General features: G+C 37.4%; 1 protein-coding gene and 1 pseudogene across 3 annotated transcripts in view; both read right to left on the reverse strand.

Moving 5' to 3' along the window:
- The window catches only part of LOC129049592 (large ribosomal subunit protein eL39-like), a 48861-nt pseudogene extending 23430 nt beyond the window's left edge, over positions 1–25431 (reverse strand).
- FGF14 (fibroblast growth factor 14) overlaps positions 1–27379 on the reverse strand; it is a 677860-nt gene that overhangs the window by 517060 nt on the left and 133421 nt on the right. The window lies entirely within an intron of this gene.

The raw sequence follows: 27379 nt of genomic DNA on the forward strand, positions 1-27379 counted from the left end.
TTTCCCTCAAAATCAGTTCTCTACTCTTGCCCTAGGCATTGGGCTGCACAGCTAGAGACTATATTTCCCAGCCTCCTTTGCTTTTACGGTTATTCATGTGACTAGGCTCTTATCAATGGAAGTGAGTAAAAACAGTGTGTTCTACTTCCAAAGCTTGGCCACAAAACCTCAGTTATGTACTCCACCATTCCTTTTTTCTCATTTCCTCATAAGCTAAAACAGGGACATAATGGTGGTCAGCTACAATAAAGCCCTAAAGGATAGCAGAGCAACAACATGGAAATATGCTGGGTCTCTGAATAACATAACAAAGCCAAGCTACTCTGTCAGACTAAATTGGTTGAACTATAATAAGAGAAAAATAACTTTCTATCTTCTTTAAGTAATGGTCTCTTTGTCATAGCAGCTTAGCTTTTACCATCACAAATACAGAAGAAATCGACTTGTTCAACCAAATTCTGCCTTTTAATGCCACCTTTCCCAGAAGGAACTCCATTTGAATATGGAATCCTGATAATTCAAAAATGTTTTAAAGTCCAAAATATATTATGTAACTGTATAAACCCCAGTCACTGGTGATAAATATCTAAGCCCAACATTTATTTATAACAACACATAATTGAATTGTTCACTTGAAACAATTAACAACAAAAAAACTAATTTTCAAGTACTGATATAAAATAAGTTGGGGTATCAGTGTGGTAAAAAGTATGGTAACATGGAAAGGAGGCAGGAAGACCAAGGTTTCAATTCAAGGTCTCACAATTAAGAGCTGTGTGACTTTGGACTTTTTTTTTTTTTTTACATTTCTCTGGCCCTTGATGAAATGCATATAATAAGAGAGTATGACAATCCACCATATGATGTTAAAATAAGTGTTTAGCCTGGTAACTGGCAAATAGGTGGTCAGCAAGAGTGAAGCTACTAGCAGTAGTGCTTTAATTAATGAACATATATACAGAAAACAGCTATTAAAGGACAGTTCCTCTCACTGAAACACTATTAAAAATCCTTTGGCAACTATGTTGATGAGAACTCTTTCATTTCAAGTCCCGCTCAGGTTTCTCTTCTTGGGTTGTCTAGACTAAGCAGATGCTCTCAAGCATCTCTTACTATTCTCATCCCATCCTGTTCTGCACTGGGATGCTTTTCCTACTATAGAAGCCCCTCATCATTATATTTAGTAAGTGCTAATTCCTTACCTATGCAATTCCTTCAAAGTTTCCCCTAAATTCTAAGTTTTAAATGAGAGTACTACAAATGCGGTCTGTATTCTCCACGTGTCCTATAAAATTTAAACTGGTACTTATTACTCTGAGATTGAATCTTCTTGGAATTTGTGGAGTACTGTAGATCTGTGTTGGGTCTGAATTATGCATTTTTGAGTTCTGTATTTGTCTTGTGTTCTTTTGTTGAAAAGTGTAACTTGCAAGTTGGGTGTGCAGTAAAAATCTCATCCCTGATACATAGAAATAGGGATGCCATGGTTTTTGTGCAGCTCCCACATCCTCTCTGGTTTCCTAGGGTTCTACTTTTTGACCAATTCACACACAATTGCATGAGCTAATAAATAAATAAGCACAGCATTTTAAATGAAAAAAAAAATCTTCCTTAAAATTATATTATTATCAAATTAAAGAAATTTGAAGGCTTTTGGGGAAACAACAGATGAGAGCCGAGTGTACAATTGTCATGTGAATCTATATGAATTATCTCAAGTCCTTTAGGTTTTTCATGTCATTGCATACAATGAGCTGAATATTTTAATCAGGTGAAAATCAGGATGCCATTTTAATCACACAACTGGTATTGTGAGGCAAATATATCTTCTTCTCAAGTAAAGAACATTGAAAATGCCAATGAAATGTGCCTGACCCAGCACAGAGAAAGAAACTGTGCTCCATCCCAGCAGAGGCCATGTGGACGGCCTCTTGTATCCTAGGATACCTTTCCAAGGAAGAACCATATGTTTCTGTTAACACACGTAAATACACAGAGGAAAACAGATTTAATGTGTTTAAACCCGGAAATGATATAATTTCACAATAACAGCCTTTCAATAAGGTAGTAGAAAAAACATCAATTTATTCTTAGAACATGAAATGTGGAAACTACCAGCTACCTCTAATCAACATCAAAAGATAAGAAAAGCAGTTGCTCTCCATTTAGGGAATGCCTGCAGAGATATTTATCACATCTTCTTTTCAGAAATCCCAACCAGTGGACAAATCAGCTCTGTATGTGTGCTCGTTCTTTAAATGATCCCAAATGCCATCTACAGCCTACCTGAGCTTGAGTGAGTCATGCAATCATATCTATAAAAAGACAAGGTACACAGACAGCCTCTCCGAAGAGTTACTTGTAAGAATTCAGATCCAAAAGAATAATGCAGTTGTGTCTCCCTATGCTTATAGCAGTTTGTAAATATAAACACTTCTATTAGAAGCTGGTAGTTAGAAAACGTTAGAGAACAATTACTGAAATGTCTTTAAAGTATTTATGATGAGTGTTTTAAAAATGTAGACTAAGTTTTACCAGGAAAGGATCATGTTGGCCTTATTTTTATTTTCATGACTGGGGCTCATCGAAGGCCTAGCACATAGGAGAGATTCAATAGAAAGGTTTCCAAATGAAGGAGTAAATTTATTAAATAAGTAATGGTAACTTAGAAGTAGAAAAAAAATATCCATAAACTCAAATTCAGCTAACATTAATATTTCTATATAATTTCCTTTAGATTGTTAATTTTATAAGGATTTAATGAAAAATAATTTTAATAGGATGATAGCATTTCCTGAACACACACTATCCTCTGGACTAAATAAACACCTCTCAGCATTACCTGATTTAATAAGCACACTGCGTGTGTTGAGGGCTTCTATTACCCTCAAAAAACAATTATGAGAATTGAGATATGTTTTTAAAGTGTCATTTGATATTTAAAATGTAAATTTTTGCTTAATATTCAGGAACAAATCTGTGTGCAAGACAGATCAAGTGCATACACTTTTAAAGTACAGTAAGAAAAACACAAACTTAGCAGCTTACAGTCTGGTAAAAACCGGATGCCTTCATTTTTCCTACTTACCACTTGAAAAACTTGCAATTGATCATGATACATAAAACATTACCAGTGTTCTGTTTCATTCCTTTCTTTCTAAAACAGATTATGTGATAGGTGGACATTTTCATTTTCTTTTGTCTTAGAAAAGAAGTGAAGCACAGAAAGTTCAAGTAATTAGCCAAGATATCTGATAAGCCACTGTGAGATACATTCACAGAATTCATCTCTCCTTTATGGTTAGACTACTGCTTTTGCTATATGTATTCTCAAAAAATTTAAGAATGATCATACTCAATATGAGAATTGATAAAGCAAATGACCATCAGTATCAAAGCTGTTACACCTCTTGGCAGTCATTATAATGTTAAGATTTTCAAATAGCCAATCAGCCTTCAAATGTTGAATTAACAAAGGAAAGCAAGCAATGCTATACAGATGTAACTATCTAGGCTACCTTTTGAAAATCAAGGTGAGTTGGTTTGAAAGTGTAATGGCAAACCCTCAACTTATATCCCCCCGCCATGCAAAAGCACTTAAAACAGATGGAGCTGGCACTGACAGAGAAGGCAAAGCAAATTTCAACACAGAGAAACACAAATCCTTGTTATTCATTGGGGAAAATGAGGAAATTTTATATCCAGGTTTGTTAGGCAGTTAATGATTGACTCTATTATGTTTCAATGAATCAACATCAAATTAGTTTAAAATGGCCATATTCCACAAAGCAATTTATAGATTCAATGCTATTCCTATCAAACTACCAATGACATTCTTTACAGAAGTAGACAAAACTACTTTAAATTTTATATGGAACATATATATATATATATATATATCCCGAATAGCCAAGGCAATTCTGAGCAAAAAGAACAAAACTGGAGGCTTCACATAACCCTTCAAACTACACTACTGTGCTACAGTAACCGAAACATCATGGTACTAGTACAAAAACAGACACATAGACCAATGGAATGGGATACAGAGCCCAGAAATAAGGTTGCACTCCTACAACCATCTGATCTTCAACAAAGCTGACAAAAGCAACCAATGGGGAAATGACTCTCTATTCAATAAATGGTGCTGGGAAAACTGGTTAGCCATATGCAGAAGACTGAAACTGGACCACTTCCTTACACCATATGCAAAGTTCAAGATGGATTAAGAATTTAAATATAAAACCCAAAACTATAAAAACCCTGGAAGACAACCTAGGCAATATCACTTTGGACATAGGAACTAGCAAAGATTTCATGATGAAGATGCCAAAAACAATAGCAACAAAAGCAAAAATTGACAAATGGTATTTCATTAAACTTAAGAGCTTCTACACAGCAAAAGAAAATATCAACAGAGTGAACAGACAACCTACAGAATGGGAGAAAATATTTGCAAATTATGCATCTGAGGTCTAACATCCAGCATCTATAAAGAACTTAAAGAAATTTACAAAAAAAAATCCAACAACCCCATTAAAAAAAATTGGGCAAAGAACATGAACAGGCACTTTTCTAAAGAAGACATACATGAGGCCAACAAGCCTATGAAAAAAACCCTCAATATCACTAATCATTAGAAAAATGTAAATCAAACCCACAATGAGATACCATTTCACACCAATCAGAATGGCTATTACTAAAAATTCAGAAAATAACAGATGCTGGCAAGGTTGCAGATAAAAAGGAATGCTTATACACTGTTGGAGGAAGTATAAATTAGTTCAACCATTGTGGAAAGCAGTGTGGTGATTCCTCAAAGAGCTAAGAACAGAACTATCATTCAACTAGCAATCTCATTACTGGGTATATACCCAAAGGAAAATAATCACTCTACCATAATGGCACATGCACACGTATGTTAATTGCAGCACTATTCACAATAGCAAAGACATGGACTCAACCTAAATGCTCATCAATGGTAGGCTGGATGAGGAAAATGTGGTACATATATCCTATGGGATACTACACAGCCATAAAATAAAAGAAGGTCATGTCCTTTGCAGGAATGTGGATGGAGCTGGAGGCCCTTATCCTTAGCAAACTAACATAAGAATGGAAAGCCAAATATTGCATGTTCTCACTTAGAAGTGGGAAGTAAATGACGAGAACACATGAACACAAAGGGAGAAACAACAGACACTAGGGCCTATTTGAGGGTAGAGTGTGGAAGGAGGGAGAGGAACAGTAAAAAAGCAACTAGTAGGTACTAGGCTTAGTAGCTGGTGTGTCAAAATAATCTGTATAACAAACCCCCACAACACGAGTTTATCTATATAACAAACCTGCACATGTATCCTTGAACCTAAAATAAATGTTTTATTAAAAGTATATACTTTGCTTGTAGGGCATGGTTTTCAGCATTTTGGAATATATAAAGAAGTAGAGAATATTGTCCCTTTCTTTTTGACTCTTAGAAATTATTAATGTATACTTCTTTACCAACTAAAATAAAATGAGGAAACAGATAAAATGAGACAATGCTGCAGACATGCATTTTACACAGGTTTAGAGTACATATATCTTATGTGAGATATTCAAGATTCCGGTAAGAGCAGAGGGGTGGGAAGTAGACTTGATGTGTTCAGTATAAAAATGTGGAGACCAGTCTGACTCAAGCATAGTGTTTGTATAAAAGGAAAAGTGGAGTACAGAGTGGGAGAGGGAGATGGGGGCCAGATGACCAAGAGGTTTGGATTCTGGGCTAAGTTTGGATTAAATTCACCAGGAAATTGTGATCCATGTATTTTGCACCAGGAATTAACAGAATGAAAGCCATGTTTTAGGACGACTTCGGGTGAAATACGCAAAGCATATTACATACAGAAAGAAAAAGTGAAGGGAGAAAAAATGTCCACACCATCTTTCGTGATGTGAAAAATAAATGAACAAGACAGGCAGTAGAATGAAAGGTGAAAAAAGCATTAAAAGAAAAGAATGATTGAGACTTGATGACTGATTACATGTAAAGCAAGGGAGCAGGAGGAGTCCAAACCCCAAAATTTCAAGTCTAGATGATGAGGAGAATAACAGTGCCATTGATAGACGAAGGAAGTGCAGGAAGTAATGTCCTGGGAAAGAAAGAATTGAGTTTGGGATACATGGGTTCTAGGTACGATGGGGCATCTATGTAGAGCCACGGAATGTTCATTGCAGACATAAACCTGGAAACATGTGAATGGAGGCTAGATGGAAGTCACGGCCTGAAGATGAAGATTTAAGAGCATTTACTACAATGGATGAGATTTCCAAAAATGATAGAAAGATTTACCAAGGACTGGGAGTTTATTCCTGTTACTCCCTTACTTGAGAACAAGCAAAAGGAGATACACTTAGCAAGAACTGGTTAAAAAAGTAGACAGAACTTGGATAGCAAAATGTTGTTCAAATCAGAAGGGAAATTCCTAAAGTGGTCAGAGAGCACAAGTGCTAAAAAAACAACAACAACAAAAATGTAAATTGCCCATAATCAGAAAGAAAAGGTTGGCCTTGAAGACAGCAGTTTTGCAGAACAATGGGAGCTGTTGCTGAGGGTCATGGACAGAGCAGACAGTGCGGAATGCAGACTGTGTGTGAGAGTGACCAACAGCTCAGAGAATTATGGTATGGTACTGAGAGGGGTGCGTGTGTGTGTGTGTGTGTGTGTGTGTGTGTACGCGTGCACATGGGCGTATGCATGTTCGAGGGTATCTTCTGTTAACTTCTGTGTTGAAATATGTAACACTGAATGTTGACACAGGACTACACCTGTGTCTATTTCAACCGAGTCACCAATCTGGTGGTCCTCAGATATCTGAGTGAAAGACAGCATTTCTTCCTTCTTGTTCCCCAATTCCTAAGCAACAGTCTTGGGAAACTCTTTCACATCTCTTGAATTCTTTGGTGCAATTCAAAGATACATAAAGGATTTCTTCAGTTAGAGTGCAGAGCATTTTCTTCCTCCTCCTCATGAGAAATCTCTCACGGACTCTAGAACCAATTACCATGGGCTGGGAGGGAGAAGGACTGGCTATCCTCTCTGACAGTGGACTAAGGGGGAGGCATGAGTACTCCTCCCTGGACCAGGCCCAGCCACAAAAGAAAGGGAGATGGTCTTGCTGCTGCCTATGTAAGAAGACCAACCCCACGGTAAAAAGACATGTGTTCCCTGTCAGTGGAACTGTTGGAGAGGACACCCCTCAAAGCACCATCATGGAAGGAGCAAGCTTTAACATCAGCCAAGCTGACAGAAAGCAACAGAGCTAAGTCACAACTGTCTTTCTGCCTAGCCTCTTACCTACACTGCGCCCTATCAGGGAGATAAATGCAGTTACCAAAGGGAGGAAGTGCATAAGGAGAGGATAGCCACAATTTCCCTGGGACACAGGCTTCCAATGTGAACCTCCTCTGACCTGGGAGAAGTCCAAGGTTAATGCACTTCTTTGGAATCTTAATTTTTGCACAGTATATTGTGCATATGCTTTTGGAATTAAGTCTGTTTTTATAGCAAGAGGAATTTCATTATCTGAAAGTGATCAAATATCATAGCCTCATCCAAGCCTCCTCCAAAGGAAAAGCAGACCACCCCCACCAATGTGTAAAGGAACAGGGTAGGCAAAGTGGAGTTGATTTTTAATGAGCTCAGACATAAGTGTGACTGACATTGAATATTATGTTCCCCTTCTGGGAAACCACAGTGCATTTTGCTATATTAAAAGCCCTGAGAAATCCTGCAATAAAGAAGCCTGTTCACTTTGTTAACCCTGGTATTTCCCAAATTTATTTAAAGAGAAATATTTGTTTCAGAGAATGCTGATTAATATGCTGATAAACTAAGATTAATATTTCATTAAACAGAGTTTGAAAAGCATTGTTCTAGACATTTGGCATATTACTAAATCTCTATCTCGTAAAACATATTTAGGAACACCTACATACAAAATGACTTACTCCAAAGAAGGACCTATTTAGTGTTATTCCTTTATTTATAAATTTTATAATAAAATGTCTTTGGAGTACTTTTTCTGCAAATCTTTGCTTAGCTAACCTCATTGAGAAATTAAGCATCTTACATACACAAATTTTCTGGATAACCAGAACTTTCTCCTATAAACTTTAACACTTAAAAATATCAACCTTTGAAAATAAAACCTCTGAACATAATTCAGATTTTTATTACATGAAGTTTTCATTATAAACATGAATGCTACATCAAATCACTACTCATTGGTATGGTATCTTTGTCTCTGGGAACTATGGAGATAGAGGCACAAGGTTCCCTCCTGGCTGCTGACTTCTTAAGGCCTGGATGTCTGTTTGAAAATTCCTTTTATTTCCTGTCTTGCAATCCACCTGTCTGCTGCTGCACCCAGTCAGAAGGCTCTGAGTGAGGGCTGGAGCTTTTATGGCACTCTAAGCCTCTGGACTTTGTAAAAACTGTTGGTTCCCCAAGAACATTTTCTGTTGGCTTGTTGGATTTTGTTTTATTCACTTCCAAATTCAATCTTTTAAAACATCAAGAAACAGGATCTCATGATGAAACAGCATTTCTTTCATCCTGAGGACTGCTGCAGACAGTAAAGTTTGTACACTGCATAAAGGACAAAAACAAGGGGCGAGGAGGGCTAAAGTCCAGTAGAGATGCCAGCCATAGAGTTCTGAGCCTATGGGATTTGGGTTTTCTCTACTAGCTATGCTCTGCACAATCAGAGGAGGCACCTTTTCCAAATTCACCTCAGGGCAATTGGAACCCAATATCCCTCGTGCTTCAGTGGAAATCAGATGCCACACCCTTTACATGACTCTTTTTAGACTTCTCTTCCTGCATCCTCCAAATGATGTTACCAAATCTCTCCTTCCACTAAGCCTCATCCAATCCCCAAATAACTTTCCCTTTATTGGCAAAAGCACACCCTTATCTAAATATCACTGATAAATTTGAAATGAAATTTATGAATCCACAGAACTCATTTTCTTTGTTCCTCTGCATCTCAGCCTACAGAGGCTATGACCCACAAATGGATAAAATTAATTATCGGCATCATGCTGTACCAGTCCAGTCACAATGTTTTACTGATCCCAGACACCTGTATATCGATGTGGCTAATCTAATCTGTCTGGACCATGCTAGGAAGGAAGATAGCTGGGAAAGGCATTATACACATTTTGCAACCAAATAGAAAAAGAAAATGAGCCACTTGCGAAATGTGGGTTGCATGGGAAGAACTGGAGCAGGACACATCCTAAGGGTTGACATGCACTTTTTTACATGGCTGAGGCCACTGAGGCAAGACCCAGCCCTGCTAGAGTGGGAAACTCACTGGTTTCATGGGGCAAAAGCAGTATTGAGGTTTTGATTCTCCCACTTAACTGCTATACAACTTTGCTGAGCTTCAACTCCCTCATCAATAAAATGGAATCAGTAATAATAACTTGCTTAACAAGGCGAGGATTTCATGAAATATAGCCGTACCTTGGTATCCAAGGGGACTGGTTCCAGGACCTCCCAGAGATGCCCAAATCTGCAAATACTCAAGTCCCTATTATAAAATGGCATAGTATTTGCATATAACCTTGGCACATCTTCCCATATACTTTAAATCATCTCCAGATGAGTTAGAATACCTAATATGATGCAAATGCTATGTAAATAGCTGTTATACTGCATTGTTTCTTATATGTATTTTTATTGTTGTATTCTTATTCTTTTTTTTTTAATTATACTTTAAGTTTTGGTTAAATGGGTACATGCTCAGAACGTGCAGGTTTGTTACATAGGAATACACATGCCATGGTGGTTTGCTGCACCCATTAACCCATCATCTACATTAGGTATTCTCCTAATGCTATCCCTCCCTTAGCTCCCCACCCCCCAACAGGTCACTGTGTGTAGTGTTCCCCTCCCTGTGTCCATGTGTTCTCATTGTTCAACTCCCACTTATGAGTGAGAACATGTGATGTTTGGTTTTCTGTTCTTGTATTAGTTTGCTGAGAATGATGGTTTCCAGCTCCATCCATGTCCCTGCAAAGGACACAAACTCATCATTTTTTATGGCTGCATAGTATTCCACGGTGTATATGTGCCACATATTCTTTATCCAGTCTATAATTGATGGGCATTTGGGTTGGTTCCAATTCTTTGCTATTGTGAACAGTGCCACAATAAACATACGTGTGCATGTAACTTTATAGTAGAATGATTTATAATCCTTTGGGTATATATGCAGTAATGGGATTGCTGGGTCAAATGGTATTTCTAGTTCTAGATCCTTGAGGAATCGTCACACTGACTTCCACAATGGTTGAACTAATTTACACTCCCACCAACAGTGTAAAAGTGTTCTTATTTCTCCACATCCTCTCCAGCATCTGTTGTTTCCTGACTTTTTAATGATCACCATTCTAACTGGCATGAAATGGTATCTCATTGTGGTTTTGATTTGCATTTCTCTAATGACCAGTGACGATGAGCTTTTTTTCATATGTCTTTTGGCTGCATAAATGTCTTCTTTTGAGAAGTGTCTGTTCATATCCTTCGCCCACTTTTTGATGGGGTTGTTTTTTCCTGTAGATTTGTTAAAGTTCTTTGTAGATTCTGGATATTAGCCCTTTGTCAGATAGATAGATTGCAAAAATTTTCCCCCATTCTGTAGGTTGCCTGTTCACTCTGATGATAGTTTATTTTGCTGTGCAGAAGCTCTTTAGTTTAATTAGATCCCATGTGTCTATTTTGGCTTTTGTTGTACTCTTACTCTTTATGGGTTTTTTCCCCCGCATATTTTCAATCTGTGGTTAGTTGGATTGGGATGTGGAATCAGATACAGAAGGCTGACTGGAGGTGAAAGAACTGTAAACGGTAAATTGTACTGTATAAACAAATAAACTTTAAATGCTATATAAGCCTTTTATTTATGGAACTCTTGTGAATAGAAGTAAACTGGGATAGGAAAATTTCCATTTCATTGACACAAGTCTCTTTTCTGTCCCTCCTCTCAATAAAGATGAAGATTTTATTCCCTCACCTCATGTGATTTTGAACTAATACAGGTCAAGTGAAGGCAGACAATGAACACAGCACACGGTAACACCACCTAAGGGTAGTAAGGTTTCCACCCCAGCAAGAGAAGGCAAGATTGGTTGGTGATGGTGAATTTCTCCATTATTTGGGAAAACTGCTCATTAAGTTAACAAACTTAAACAATCCCAAAACTTCCAAAAATATAACATGGATAGTGGCCTTCATAAAGTTAACTTGGTTAATATTTTTGTTAATCTCACGGTGAGTGCTTATGGCACAAACTCACGATGCAGGTCGTCTGTGAGGGTTCGGCCATTATCCCAAAATGTTAAGAGATGGGCAAAGTCAGCCTAGGGGATCTACTGGAGCTCTGGATCAGATCTGAGGTCATAGCTGAAAATACGTTACAGGTGGAGCTCAGGGGCTGAACCAAGATCTCATAGTTGGGTTTACAGGAGCTTCCAGGCAAGTCCAGGAGCCTCTTTGTCACTCCAAATAACCCTGGACTCAGAAGCAATTTTATACTTTATTAAGATTCCTAAGAATTCTGATGGCCAGAAGCCCCTAGAAGACCTCCATTTGAGGCTATCTGTAAGGAAGACCTACCACATGGTCCTAGTCGTTGGTACAGATGAGGGTTTCTCAACAGCAGAACTTTTGACATTTAGGGGGCTAAAGAATTCTGTGACGGGGAGCTGTCCTGTCCATGGTAGGAAATTCAACAGCATCCCTGGCCTCTACCCACTAAATGCAGGTAGCATCATCCCTCAGTTATAACAATCAAAAATGTACTAGACATTGCCAAATGTCCCCTGAGGAGCAAAATGGCTCCCAGTTGGGAACCACTGACATAGCTGAAGTCCTGGAGACCTGGAGAAAATATAGAGATTGCAGGCTATGGACTCTTCTCACCAACTTGCTTCATGTTTTAATTAACTGTTAATAGACTATTTTAGGAAATAGCTAGGTGAAATCTCTAAATCATTGATCATCTGAGACAGTTTAGTGTAAATTTACCATTCTTGCTTTGGAACAAAATGTCAAATTTGAAACCCCTTTTATTCTGGTCATTGTTCACAGTGCTGTTTCCATGAATCAAAACTGAATCATTTAGACCTCATCAACCAGAAAGACAGTGCAGACCACCTCAAAATTTCTCTCTTTCATCACTGAGTTCCAGAGATAGTAAATTATTCTTCTATACTCTATTACTCCTTTGGCCACTTATTCTGATTAAATTTGAGCACGATTTGATTTTGAAAGGGAGAGGAAAGGCCAGAGGGGAAATCCAAATGTCCAACCATCTTTCGGTATCAAGTACAGTGATAGGAAAACTACTCAGTCAGCCACAAAACATGAACCAAAAATTGTTGAAAAATAAATAGCATTTTTACCCAAAGAAATAACATCCATTTGCCTTTTCTTTTTACATGAGATTATCACACAATAAAGAAAAAAGAAATAAAGCAGATGAGAGGGGGAAGCGATCCATTTAAAGGAATAAATAAGATTTATAAATCAGGAAAGAAAAGAGGCTGTCATGTACAATCAGTTGTCTTATTAACCCACAGGCAGAGATACAGTCAGAAAGGTCCTATGATGGAAGATTTACCCTTGCTTATAAATGAGGCAAGACTACAAAGTAATGTAATTTCCTGGGTAAGTTGTGAGTAAGTAATTATCTCATCAAGGAATTCTGCTTCTGGGGGGCAAGTAGATGAAGAAAAACAGCCTTTCTTCTGTCTAAGACACTTCTGCTGGGAGAAAAAAGGTTACTATTGCCTGATTTTGTACATGTCTAGCTGAGTTAAAACCATAGGTCTGCAAAGACACCCACCATCATCTAACTTCTAAAGGGCTAATATTGTGAGCGAGCATGCTGCTTTAGGACTGTAACCTTGGTACTTCAATGCATCTTCCTCTAAACTTAATGTCAGGAAACCTTTACAAGGCATGCTTGATGGTGGGACTGGTTCTGATGGAGAAACAGGTTTTAGAAAATAAACTTGAATTTGACAATAATTAAAAACAAAAAAAACTCATTGATCGGAAAAGTATCCAAGACCACTCAGTTTCTACTTGGGGACAGGTGAGGCACGGCAATAACTCAAACTCTAAATCAGGATGGAGCAGTGTTTTGATTTGGAAATATAAAGGGATGGTATGAGTTGATGGAAGAGAAGGAGAAATGAAAAGATTGAGAACAGGTCACATACATTCTATGAAGTCTTTCAAAAGTAGCTAACATGCCAGGCATGGTGGTTCATGCCTGTAATCCCAGCATTTTGGAAGACCGAGAGCTTAGTGGTTCAAGACCAACCTGGGCAACACAGGGAGACCCCATCTCTACAAAAAAAATTTAAAAAAAAATTAGCCAGGCATGGTGGGACACATTGTAGTCCCAGGTACTCAGCACAGTGAGGTGGGAGGATCACTTGAGCCCGGGAGGTCGAAGTTGCAGTGAGCTGTGATCACGCCACTGCACTCCCGCCCGGGTGACAGAGCGAGACCCTGTCTCAAAAAAAAGAAGAAAAAAGTAGCTAATGTACAAGTTAAAACAGAGGTGCCTAGCAACTTGTCAAATTTTGTTGGAACATTTCTCAAACTTCCCTTGGGAACTACTGAATCAGATGCTCTAAAGAGTTAACATATCTTCTGGAATTTCCCACATTTTAAGCAGAACTTACTTCCTCCACAAGATCTGTCCTAAATTATTATATAACTTACTAGTAATTGCTCATGCTAGAACATAAGGGAAGCTTAACAAATGGGTGACATTGCTTGATTTAAAATTAAGAGTTGATGCTGATAATACAATAAAATTAGTCCACGCAGAACAGTTTGACTTTAAGTTATATGTTATGCAATATCAGGTTTATAAATTAAATCTAAGTAGTCTGAGTTAAAATAATTGGTCATGAACTGAAAATATGTTGAAAAAATAAATGATATTTTTGCTCAATGAAATAACATCCATTTTCCTTCACTTTTCACATGGAATTAACACGTTTCTATCTGAATTTGGTGGCTTGTATTGAACTTGATCTGGTATATAAGGAAAAAGGAGAATTGGCTTGCATAATAATTGGCATAATAAAGGCAGTAAGATTATTACAAAATTAAGCATCAGCTAACTTAAAATTGGCATTTCTCTCACGACAATAGCATCAGAGTATATAATGGTAGGTATACACGGTTTACCTATTAGAAAAACAAAAAGCATACCTGCCAACAGATAGAAATGCATTACCTCCAATAATAAGGACATTTTCTGGAAGTAAATTCTTTCAATAGTTTGCTGATGGTTTTAATGTGACATCTTTTCTTTCCTTTTTGCATGCATGTCCATTTCGTTTCTTTTCTTTTCTTTTTTTTTTTTGTTTTGAGATGGAGTCTCACTCTGTCACCCAGGCTGGAGCACAGTGGCATGATCTCAGCTCACTGCAACCTCCACCTCCTGGGTTCAAGTGATTCTTCTGCCCCAGCAGCCTGAGTAGTTGGGACTATAGGCATACATCACAATGCCCAGATAATTTTTGTAGTTTTAGTAGAAGTCAGGCTGGTCTCAAACTCCTGACCTGAAGTGATCCACCTGCCTCGGCCTCCCAAAGTGCTAGGATTAGAGGTGTGAGCCACCACGCCCAGCCATTTGCATGTGCATTTCCAACCAATAGAGTCCCCAGCTACCCATCTTCTGCCAATGTATATTTTTTCCATCAATACTTCCATTTTTCATACTTGCTGCCACTAAGCCACAAGGAAAAGGGAGAGCTTCATGCAAGAACCCAAGCATTTGACAAGGCTGACAGTCTGCAGTGTTTCTGGAGGGGCCACCTTCAGTCTTCTCCTTTCTTTTCTTCTTCCTAGCTCTTCAAGCTGAACTAACCCATGTCCCTTTCTGGCCCAGTTCCTCAGCCACTTCTACCTATAGCTGTGTATTAGTCTGTTCTCATGCTACTGATAAAGACATACTTAAAGAGACTGGGTAATTTACAAAGAAAAATGTTTAATGGACTCACAGTTCCATGTGGCTGGAGAGGCCTGACAATCATGGTGGAAGGGAAAGGCACGTCTTACATGGCAGCAGACGAGAGAATGAGAGCCAAACAAAAGGGGTTTCCTCGTATAAAACCATCAGATCTTGTAAGACTTCCTCACTACCATGAGAAGAGTATGGGGAAGCTGCCCCCGTGACTCAATTATCTCCCACCAGGTCCCTCCCATAACATGTGGGAATTATGGGAACTACAATTCAAGATGAGATTTGGGTGGGGACACAGCCAAACCACATCAAGCTGGGAGCACAGCAGCAGCTCCAGCCCACATGTGAGGGACATTTGTACTGTGCCCCAACCACCAGTGAGGCCAGGACGCCAAGCGACCATGGAGGTCGCTTGCCTCCACCCCTCTTGCTTGTCCAGGCTGCTGTGCCCTTTCCTCTGCCACAATTGGCTGAGGTCCTCCGTCTTAGTTCCCTTTTGGGACTGCCTCACCCTAGACACCGGCCTGCCTAGGACTCTGGGAGCTTGGGCATCGCTTGCCAAACCCCTACATGAGTGTTTATTTCTTGCCCCCATACCTTCAGTCTGGGGACTGGAGCCCATGAGAAGAATATGGCAGCAGATGGCAGCAGATGGGCCGCTCCACCATTCCTGAGCCCAAACTCCCTGTAATGACAGCTGTCTCAATGAATCACTGATTCCACCTATTGTGCTGTGGGTAATGTCAGAGGGGCTGCACATGAGCTTTGTGAGAGATGTGCTCTTGGTTTCATTAAGTGAATGGAGGAACATACAAACAATAACGTAAAAAAATGTCAGGATCTCTTAAGTAGGTTTGGGACAAATACTATTCAAGTAAAACTAATGTGAAAAGTAAACACAGACCATTACAATGGGGAGTTGATTAACCTGTGATCCATGGTTGGACTTCAGGGGCTCTTTATGCCTCCCAGGAAGTTAATAGATAGATAGTTTTACCTGTATGTGTATTTTTTCTAGAGAAAAAATTAATATTCTCAAAAAAGAACATGATCTGAAAAAGTTAGAAATCATCTCCTCATTCATCTGCTCATTTTGTGATGGGCGCTACCAAGGCACAAAGAGGCTGTCCTGAAATGCAAATATCATGATCTTACTCCTCTGTTGAAAGACTTCAGTGGCTCCCGCCCCTCTCCAGATGAGATAGAAAGCATGACATGCTAGGCTGCATGGGGCTCTGGCCTCAGCTCATCCCTCCAGGTCCATGCCCATCACTCATCAACACACCTGCCCTGTGGACACAAACTGAGCCCCTCACGGCTCCTAAACAGAACACACTCCCTTTGTGAGCACATCCCCACCCCCTGCCATCTCTCCTAAATAATTTTATTTTTCTGGTTTTTTGTTTTGTTTTTTGAAACAGAGTCTCATTCTATGTTGTCCATCCAACATCTCTTCCCTTATAAAAACTTCCCTGACGGCAACCTTGGTTCTCCAGTCCCTGTTAGGAGACACTCCTCCGTGTTTTTGTAGATACTCACGTCCACCTGTCTTATAGCATATATATCATCCCACTATCATAGTAAATTTGCTTATCTCTGGATTTATCGACCCTGTGGGAGCCCTCCCCCATCCACTCTTTGCTCTATCAAGGTAGGGCGTTTTTACCTTCACATTCCCCAGAAGCCGGCATAGCACCTAGAACATTCTAGGTTCTCCATGTATGTTTTTTATATGAATGAACAAACGAAGCAGAGTTATAGATAAAGATAAAGCACTGAACATCCCATACTAGCCCAGGATGCCACATAGCTAGTCTGTGATAGAGCCAAAAGTAGGAATCTGCATCTGCCTCTGATTCCAGTACTGTTTCTATGACACCCATTGCTTTATGTATTTGCTCTGGAAAAAAGCAGGAGCATTTTTTTCTGCATCTTTTAAAAACGTAAGTATAAATACTACTTCTTCAGTCCTCACCGGACAGAGGGAGCTGTTTCCCACGTTCCCAACCCCCTTTCAGGAGATCCATAATTTGCATGTTGGTTAAGGGTGAGCACATCACTAGCGAAGCCCTTGATCTTCAGGCAAGAAAGAGAGGGGAGGAGGAGGAGTCAGAGAAGAAGAAAAAGAGAAGGGGGAGGAGAAGGAGGAAGAGAGAAGACGAAAAGAAGGGGGAGGAGGGGAGGAGAGAGTAATTTTATGTAACTTTTCCTTGGGACACAGTTGAAGTCTAGTTATCTTTTGAATGGGTAACTGGTACTCAAATTCTCAGATATTTATATCTAAAGTTAAAACTAAATCTCAAGCTACCTCAAGTAAAATATAGATCAGTTCGCCATTGATCTTGGAAACCCAACCACGCTTTTTTTACTGAAAGTTTGTTTCAGTATCAAATGAAGATTGAGAATCAAATGCAGTGGAGAGCAAAGTAATGCCCTCCAGACACTGGCATGGCAGCATTTCAGCCTGTTGGGCTCTCTAGAGCCCCTCTGTGCTGAGCTTTCATGATGGTTCCATGGGGAGTATCAGCAATTGCTCTGTTTTGATTTCCTCTGCAAACCTGCAGCTGCTTCTCTTCTCCAATTCACTACAACATGCTAATAGGGTGATTAAAGAGACAACTTTGCTATCTCTATCACATTGACTCCTGTTCATTTGCTGTAACGTGCCAAGAAGCAAAACGGGCATCAGGATCAAGAGAAAACTAACTCTCCATATTTTAAGACATTCTGTAAATTGGCTGAGTGTGCCTTTAGAACCTTCATCCTACCCAGCAACTTACAGTACACACCCAGTGTAGCCTGTTCACTCTCACCTCCTTCTTGTGAGACATCCTGTTTCCATGCTTAAGAGTATTCTTCCTTGCCCTGTCCCCTTCTCTGAATGACGCCTGTTATACCAAGTGTCTCAACAGAGAAGTTACTTGCCAGCGCCTTTCCTAACTCCTCCAGAGAGGTACTCCCATTGTGCCCGCTATTGTGACTGCCTCTTTCCCTGTCCCTGTCCCAAAAAATTGTCAGCTACTTAGGGGCAGAAACTGTGTCCATAGGAGACACTCAGATACCTGAAAAGTGAATAACTGAAATTGTTTCATCTGAACAGATTCATGTCATTTTATTTTAGATCAGTGTCTACAAAAAATGACATCAGGCCCCAGTAAGGGCAAAAAGACCATGGGATCCTAATAAGATCCACCTGGACTGTCTGATAATTAGGATAAAACAAGGCACCAAAAACAAAGGAAAAGTTTTGTAAGAAGCAATTAGATAATTTTGGAAAATATTTAAGGAGCTTTACCTTTAGCTTCTTGGCTATTACAACAAGTTTTAATTCAGCTTGGCTGGATGTCGTAGAAGAAAAACGTTGAGATATTTAAACCAATAGCAATGCTACCAGTTTTAAAGAAATGGGAAAAAAATGACAGTAAATGAAAACCAATGTGAATGTAGCATCTTTAAAGAATTATAAATTAGCTGGAAGCAGCATCCAAATAGCAGTTCCCAAGATGTCACTATGTAATTATAGCTCATCAGCACATGTCTTGCATATTCCAAAATAACCTGTTATACTACCCTCTCTTTCCCAAACCGGGGAAGGAAAGATGACAGCAGGCCTCAGAAATAATGACTAAATGGTTCCTTTCTAACAAGGGTGGCTATCAGCTTTTAGTGTCCAATATCTTCTATAAAAATACATCACACATAAGGAAATATGTAAGCACATTCCTAGAATTCAAATTAAACAGTCTAATTTTCAAAGACTTTCATAAGTTTTTAAAGACAAAATGATTTTTCCTATTGAATTTTAAATAAAGAAGAAATTATTACCCCAAAAATAAAATAGGGGGTACCCAGTAGGTTTTATTGAGCTGGGGATATGTAGGAGTCTTTTTGTCCATGGCCTCTTTGGTGTGATCACCCAAAATGCTTAACAGATGGGATGCATGGCTTCATTAGCAACTGTATCAGGACACATGGAGAAAGGGGGCCCATTTAAGTTGGGTGTTTGGCTACGTGATTCTTTCTGGAAGCAGTAGGCTTGTGGATTCACTCAGTACTAGCTGCGGCTGAGAGCAGGGTAAATGCCACTGAGCAAACAGATGTGAATGTTCTAAAGCAGATGCTGATCTTTAGTATCACAATATTGGGAAAACCTTTTTTTCATGGATACAGCAAGAAATACTTGTACATTTTTACTCTAATAGATGCTAAAAGTAAAACATGTTAAGGTTATAACACTTAAACATTTTAAGTGCTTAAGATGAAATATTTAGGTATTTAGGTTAAATACTCTGAAGCTTTTCAGAAGTAAACGTTTGCTATCTACAATGGAAATAAAAATTCAGAATGATTATTTCCTACCTACTGTTGCTTGGACCTCCCTTTCAACCAATCAAACTTAAAAAGAAAAATCACTTTTTATTTCATGCTCACTCTGTCCCTGTGAGGAACTTTATAAAGAAAAACTGGTGCTACAGTTCCTATCACTGACACTCTTCTAACCTTGTTTCTTGGTGGGTAATTGTTTATTTTAAAAAGTCTTTCTAAAATTCCTAGCAGGAGTAATTATTTTGATAAGTTTTTAAGTGTAAATGTAGCTCTAAAAAAATCCACGCACATATCTGTTAAATTATATAATAATGATCCAATATAGCCAAGTAAAGCCAAAATTTAGCACCCACTAATAGGTAAGCATTATGTTAGGCAGTGGATTCTCAATGGTTGAATAACACACTTTCATTGATATTTGGACTTTTTATGAAGCCCATAGTAGTTCATGTTTACCTTATTTTATTGCTTTTATTTTGATGCTATTATTTTATATCATCTCAGAAGTCAGTGATTGATTGATTGATTGATTTTTATGTGAACGAAAGGTCTCACATATTACTGAACCCAGCAAACCAATGTGTTCATAACAGATTCAGAGAGAAAAAAATATATATTCCCAACAAAACATGTCCAACTCTCCAGATAGTGGTGACATTTTCAGCTTGATATGGTAACATGATTGTGACCTTCAGACAGCATAAATATGTGTGCCATCTCATGTGCAATTCGTCATAGACCCAGCGTGGTTCTTCTCCAATGTCTCCTCTTGGAGTTTTACCTGATTTTATTACCAGTTTTCATCTGAATCCACTGGGGAATGGGATGATTTTGCTTTTGTTTCTTGGCCACGAATCCTAAAAGTCTTTTAATCCTAAAAGTCTTGTGAGAAGACATGGCGAGAAGCAGAGTCAAGCACACACCACGATGGCAGAGAAAGGACGATTTATTTTAAAAAGCAAATTTTATAGGATATTTCTTTGAGCTTTAGTAAGGTGGACTTACTCATTTTAAAGATGGAGAAATGGAGTAGTGAGCAGTGAAAAATTATGTAGTACCATAATTTGATGAATAGGACAAATATTTAGTCTCAAGTGCTAAGGGTTTACATAATACCACATTTTCTTCTTCATTCCTTAAACACATGAAAGGCACCCCCAATAGAAACAGTACCTATTATGCATGAAGATTAGAGAGAGATTATGAAGTAATTCAATACCAATATTCTCATTTTATGCCAACTTTTATAGAAACATATACTTTGTTCACTTTTTACAATATCAGAATTACTAATTTAGGCTCTATGTATTTTCATGGACTCTAATATAATTTTGTTTTAAATAATAAATGTTAGTACAGATAAAACTATTTCTAGTATAATATTTCTGGACATAATTCATATTGCTTTTAATTCATGCAGAATTGCTAAAATTCAGAATTTGTTTAAGAAGTGACCTAGAGGGAAAATCAGAATAAACACTCTTAGACAGTGAAATAATTCACTCTCTGTATATGGCTCTGTTTAAGGTATTTGAAAGGCCAAATATAAGAACCAGGGGAAAAAGGTTGATTGTCATTTAGGGGCAGAATCAATTCGAAACTTTAGTCTTTCCAAACTGGCTGCATATCAGAATCACCAAGTGAGGGGTGAAGGCTTATATAAGCTTTCCAAATCGAGAACCCCTAGAGGTTTTCTCTTTCCTTTTTTTTTTTTTTTTTAGCATATCTGAGATAGTCCTAATAATCTGTATTTTTAAAAGAATTCCTATGTACTTCTGAGGTATAATAAATTTGGGGAACCAATTTTAGACGGAGTGAGATCAAAGCTGTTTGAATCATAGCTCTCTCATTTGCCAGTTTGGAGAGTTGGAGAAACAATTTAAGACTCATGATACTCATCTGTAAAATGAAGCAAAATAGACCTTTCTCATGAGATTCATACTAGGATTGCCTAGGGACAATGGAATGCTGAACACTGACACCAACGCAAAGTTGAGGCTCAAAAAAAGTTTGCATTCTTTGCTCCTTCTCTATAAAATTAGCATCTACTATTGACATGGAAAGCATGAAATATATAAAGCACAAAAACTGGCCAAAATAAAAAGTTCTGACCATTTCAGCTGATTGACTTATATAGCCATTAGATCGTCTGTGTTTTTTCTAGGACAATACCAGACACTTAAAGCATATTTCTACAAACCAAATAAGTCTAAGGGCCTCATTTGGTCCTGTACGATTTGGGGTTCTAGCAGAAAATAACACACTTCTTGTTGTTTGAGTAGGGAGTTTATAAAGGAATTATTTACGAGTCTTTACAGGTTGTACAGAAACCACAAAGGATAGTAACACTATCTGGGAGCTAAAGATGGTGGGGGACTAAACCACCTGAGTCAAAAAGGGCAAGAGGGGAGTGGTTATTTAAACCTGGAGTCAGAGAAGTTTCCCTCAGAGGAACCATGACCTGTTGTCAAGGGACACAGTTGGTACACAGTGACTGTCAGGAGGAGGGTATTAGGACAAAAATCCCCAATCTCACTCTTCTCCTGCTAGTTGTTTGATCATGCAGCCCATTGGCCAAAGGTCAAGATCAGTCTCCAAGGGCACAGCATGGGATGGAGAAGAGCTGAGAGTAGATAGGAGGAGGAAATCGGAGGCATACCATGTAAGTCCTATGTCATTCTGTATCATAAAGAAACACAGTCCTTCACCCCAAAGTAATTAAAAATAGTTCTAATACTTACTTGTATCTTTTGAAAATATTAAAAGAAATTCAATTCATAAACAAAAAACAATTGAAAATGCCTTTTCTCTGTCTTTAACTTGGCCTCTCTCTTCGTTTCTCATCCTCCATCAAAACCTCTCTCCAAAACGAGGTCTCCACTACCTTCTATTTCTCCATTATGTTTTTATGTAAGTAAATTTTGGCTCTTTCTGGTATAAACTCCTTAACTCTCCATACCCATTTCTGCTTTGCAAATGCTCAGAAAAAGAACTGCCAGGTTCATCATCTCTTTTAGCAAACATGGCGGAAGGTGAGGATAAGGGAAGTAACTGCAAGCACAGACACACTGATATGCGCTGTTGTCGATCTCCATCAGACTTGGTGAAAAATAAGAGTGCATCTGAATATAATTCAAGCAAAAGGCAGAATCTATTATGGTCTTCTATAAGCCATGACTTGGGTTTTCTTCCACATGGAAAAATGGAAGTGTTTTTCCATATGTAAAATGTAAATATTGACTGTACCTGATACTTGCATTAGAATTGGTAGCATTCCAGATTTTCATGTCTTATTCTGTTTGATTCTCACAAAATAGCCTTGTGAGGTAAGTAGGAATTTTTATACCCTTAAGACTGAGAAAAATTTAATGACTAAATAGAAGAATCACAGCTGGTAAGTGAAGAAATCAAAATTAGAATTCCAGAATACATTTTTCGCTGAGAACTGAAAACACTTTACCTAAGAACTGAAAACACTGAAAAGTGCTTCTTTTTCAAAATCAATAAAAATATTTTTTAAATTGATGCAAATGCTTACTTTGATTACTCTATTTTGAAGCATACTAATGGAGATTTCTTGTAAAATATAAGAAGAAAAAAATATTTGTTTACTTCCTGCATTGTCATTTAAAAAATTGATTAAAATAATTAAGAATTAGATAAAATTACAATTGCAATGAAATTGGGACGCTATGACAACCCCACAAAAAAAGACTAAGAAGACTATTGCAAAATACAATTGAATTGATACAAAATGAGAGAAAAAATAAGGGACAACTCATCTCTCCAGATCTTGACCAAGACGCAGATTTCTTAAAAGTAACTGGTAAATTCAAAAAGGTCTAACTAGTGATCCTTTACTTGGGGTGAGAAAATATAGGCTCAACTTCTACTTCCCAGAACAGTAGAAGAGGCTGACTAAAGGTCAATGACAAATATTGGCCATTTTTGTTTTTGTTTTTCCCATTAAAACTCCTGACACCAAGAAACTGCCAAAGATGGAGTTAGATGGAGTTAGAAGAGCTGAAGAGAGCGGAACCTCCCTCTTTGTAATTGCATACCGAGGTCACCAGATCAGTGATAAGCAAACTCTAAATTACAAAATAAAAATGTGTAATTTAAACATCCAATTACAACAAGCCTAATCCTCTTTGTGGGTGATCTGCTCATCTCAAAGAGAGAATACAGGAGGGAGAGAAAGAGAAAGGGAGAGAAAGAAGCAAAGATCAGATAAATACCGCATTTTATAAAAGAATTGCTCCCAATGAACAGAAGCAAATTTATATCAAATGATATTCTTAAAGAATATAAAGAAAACATGCAACATGGACCATGGATTCTGGGTAAAGAATTTTAAAAAGATATTAAACATATAAAAGAGGGATCAAAGATAACAGAGATAAAACATGAACTCACCAATTTCAGAAAATAAATCGAAAATACCAGTATAGTCATTTTTCAGATGAAAACTACACTTGAGAAAGAAAAGAGTGGAATATATACCTCTGAAATCAGTAAGAAAGGTAAAACACAAGCTTGAAAAGCAAATTACACAAAAATAAAGGAATAAACATATAAACTCACTGGAGACAGAAAACAATAGTTACAGAAGACAAAAAGTGACCAAATGGTCAAAATTGATATTCTTGAAGAAAACAAACAAAAACAAAGAAACAGACAAAATTTCAATGGTTTAACAAAAGAAGTCTTTCTTGAAATAAAAGATAATGAAGTTAAAGAATCACACTGTATTTACAAAGAAATGATGTGGAAAGTTAACTGAAGATTCTAGTGAAGTTACTCGACCTTAAGACAAAAGATAAACTTTCTATTCACAACTATTGGGTTAGAATTATGTCCATGAGCCAGATGACTGATTTGGGGCTCAACCACACCCTAGTCGGGGAGCTTCACAATGAAGGGATCTGAGACTTCTCCATCTTTGTGCCTCCAGCACTGAACGTTGTGCTTGGAACAGTGTGGTGGAGAAAAAGCAAATTGGGAGCATTTCAGACATCAATTTCCAATGACCAATGCAGTGGAGAAATGCTGGCAAAATTCTAACAGAAAAAATACATGACTCATACATTGTATACTCAGCCAAGATTTTTCAGTCAAGTGTATAGACAAAAATAATAATTTTTGGAACATTCAAGGACATATGAAATGTATTGGCCATTTTTAAAGTTATGTATCATACATGTAAAGGATATATGTATCGTATCTATGGTTATATATATGAATATGTGGAGAGAGAGAGAAAGATATCTTCAAGCAAGAGATAAATTTAAATAATGTGTTCTCTATAAAGGATGACTGCTAGTGCTAGATCAATATAAATGAAAAATTAGATTTAAATAAACAAGATAATTATGGTTACAGAACCAAATGTAAATGTTATAATCCTTGGTATTTTACAGTCATTTAAGTACTAAAATTCGGGGGTAAAAGAAAATACAAACATTGTAATTTCTAAGTTCCAAAGCAGACAGAAATTGTATAAAGTTAATAATCAAAAAATAGTTATTCAAATGTATTATCTAAAGATATTGAGAAAACTACTAAAAGAAGCTGGTTAGGTGAGCTGACGTTTTTCATGCCTCAAAAAATACAAAAAATGAGTACATTCAATTTAGCTATAAATAGATAAGAAGGAAACAATAAATCATGAAATACAATCTTCTAAGACATCAGAATACGACCACACACATTTATGAAATCAATAAATGTAAATGGAATAAAATTTATTCTGAATATAAAACCTGCCATAATAGTGAAAAACTTATCCTTAAGGACACAAAAATGTGAGCACTTTGAGGACAAAATCTTGGTCTTTGTTCACCACTGTCTCCACAACATCCAATATAAGTCCAAGCACATTGCAGACACTCGGTATCATTGACTAACTCACTAAGGGTTAGTGAAATAGTTCATAATAATCCACACAAAGGAATAATGTGTAGTTAAAAAAAACTTTTTCCTTATTGTAAAAAACAATAAGGAAGATCTAAAAATGACTGATGTGAACATTTTTGCATGATAATTTTGGTGAAAACGCTGCAGAATAATGTTATACTATGATATCATTTGAGTAAAACCAAAATATATAGATATTATATAAAAGTTATGTAAGTTATAATACATTATATACATATATAATATTGTGGATACAGGAAAATGTCTAGAATAATATATGCAAATACATATGAAAATCTCAATAGAGTTTCTAATAAAGGAAACTAGGGATGATGGGAGAAAGAGAATTTCACTTCTCATTTCTGACCTGTTATATTTTAATTTTATATGATGATGGTGTTTTTATAATTTAAATCATATAAATCAAAACTTAATAAAGACTACAGATGTTACCTGGAAATTTGTAGTCAAAAATTTAATCCTTTAAGTTAAATCACTAAAATACATGAGGGGAAAACATGTTATATTATTCAAATAGAAATAAATTAACAAAAAATATTTCCATCAAAAGACTGACTAGTCTTTTGATAAGTCTAATGATAAACTCACCATGGCAACCAATTTTATCTGCCTCTATAACAAGAAGATCATTCAATAGGTTACTGAGAAGATAGAGATGTTATTTTTGCTGGCAAAATAATATTTAGATTGTGTACCATATCACCTAACAATTAGCAATCTGGAGAGATACAACTTTCTCATTAAATGGTGAAGTAACATTCAACTGAGAAAAACATAATTCAAGCTTAATGTTTGGGTGATACAGAAAAATGTGCTCCGAAACAGGTAGTGAATGACTTGTTTGGCACAAATATTGGAAAAGTGAAAAACAGTTCATCAGGAAAAGCAAAAGCCACTAAGTCCTAGGTGGAGACCAACTGGACATACGCGAATTCAACAGTCAAGGCAATTTCTGCTAATATATCACAAATTTCACAATCAGCAATAGACTACAGTTGTAAAACAAAGTTCTTTGTGTTAACTCTGAAAGTGTCTGTCAGCATGGATAGCACAGGCAGATTGGGGAAGACCATAAAAAGCATAATTCTGCTTTTAATTTTAGGTGAGCTATTATATAAAGAATGGTGATAACTGTTTGCCATCTCTTATAAAAACAGTATTAAGAAAAATTCTATGATAGAGAATTTTATTCAGATGTAAGTAGGGATGTGGTGAATTTCTTAGGCGTTAAATTATCACCCTGGCAATCTTTATTTTATTTTATTATATTTTATTGTATTTTAGGGATGGAGTCTCAATATGTTGCCCAAGCTGGCCTTGAACTCCTGGGTTCCAGTGATCTTCCTGTCTCAGCCTCCTGAGTAGCTAAGACTGCCAGGCGTGTGCCATCACACCCAGCTCCACCCTGGCAATCTTTAACACAAGTTGATGGAAGTCAGATGTGGTGGCACATACCTGTAATCCCCGCTACTTGGGAGAATGAGGCAGCGGGATTGCTTGAGCCTAGGAGTTCAAGGCCAGCCTGGGCAACATAGTGAGACTCAACCTTTCAAAAAAAAAATCAGAAACTAGTGGATAGATACCATCTGTTTGGAAGGCCTGGTTATCATGGTGTCCACAAGCCAGAGGCCTGACCAGGAGCTTTGCATCTCACCACGCCCGAGTCGAGTTGCTGTTCAAAGGCAGGGATGAGTTTTTTTCCATTATTTCACCAGTACCTAGTACTATGCCTGAGCAAGTTTAAAAAAATTCTCTGGTCTTAAATTTTTACAATTTAAAATAGAATTAATCTGTCATCTGACAATAAAGTTGTAACATTTTAAGTAAAATGATGTTATAAAAGTATTACATGCTGCTTCAAGAAAATATGAAACATTCAGGGAAAAAAAAATAAAAGAACCATATTCCTTCACTTAGAAACATCCATATAGTAAATGTCTTTCATCTCTCTCTCTCTCCCTCTCTCTGTGTGTCTCTAAGGTATTTCATATGTTTTAAGCATAAACGTAATTTTTACTCTGATTTTTATTTTATGCTGTATTGGAAGCATTTCCTATGTTACTACACTATTTTAATAAATC

The sequence above is a fragment of the Pongo abelii genome, chromosome 14, assembly GCF_028885655.2.
Source record: "Pongo abelii isolate AG06213 chromosome 14, NHGRI_mPonAbe1-v2.0_pri, whole genome shotgun sequence".
NCBI lineage: Eukaryota > Metazoa > Chordata > Mammalia > Primates > Hominidae > Pongo > Pongo abelii.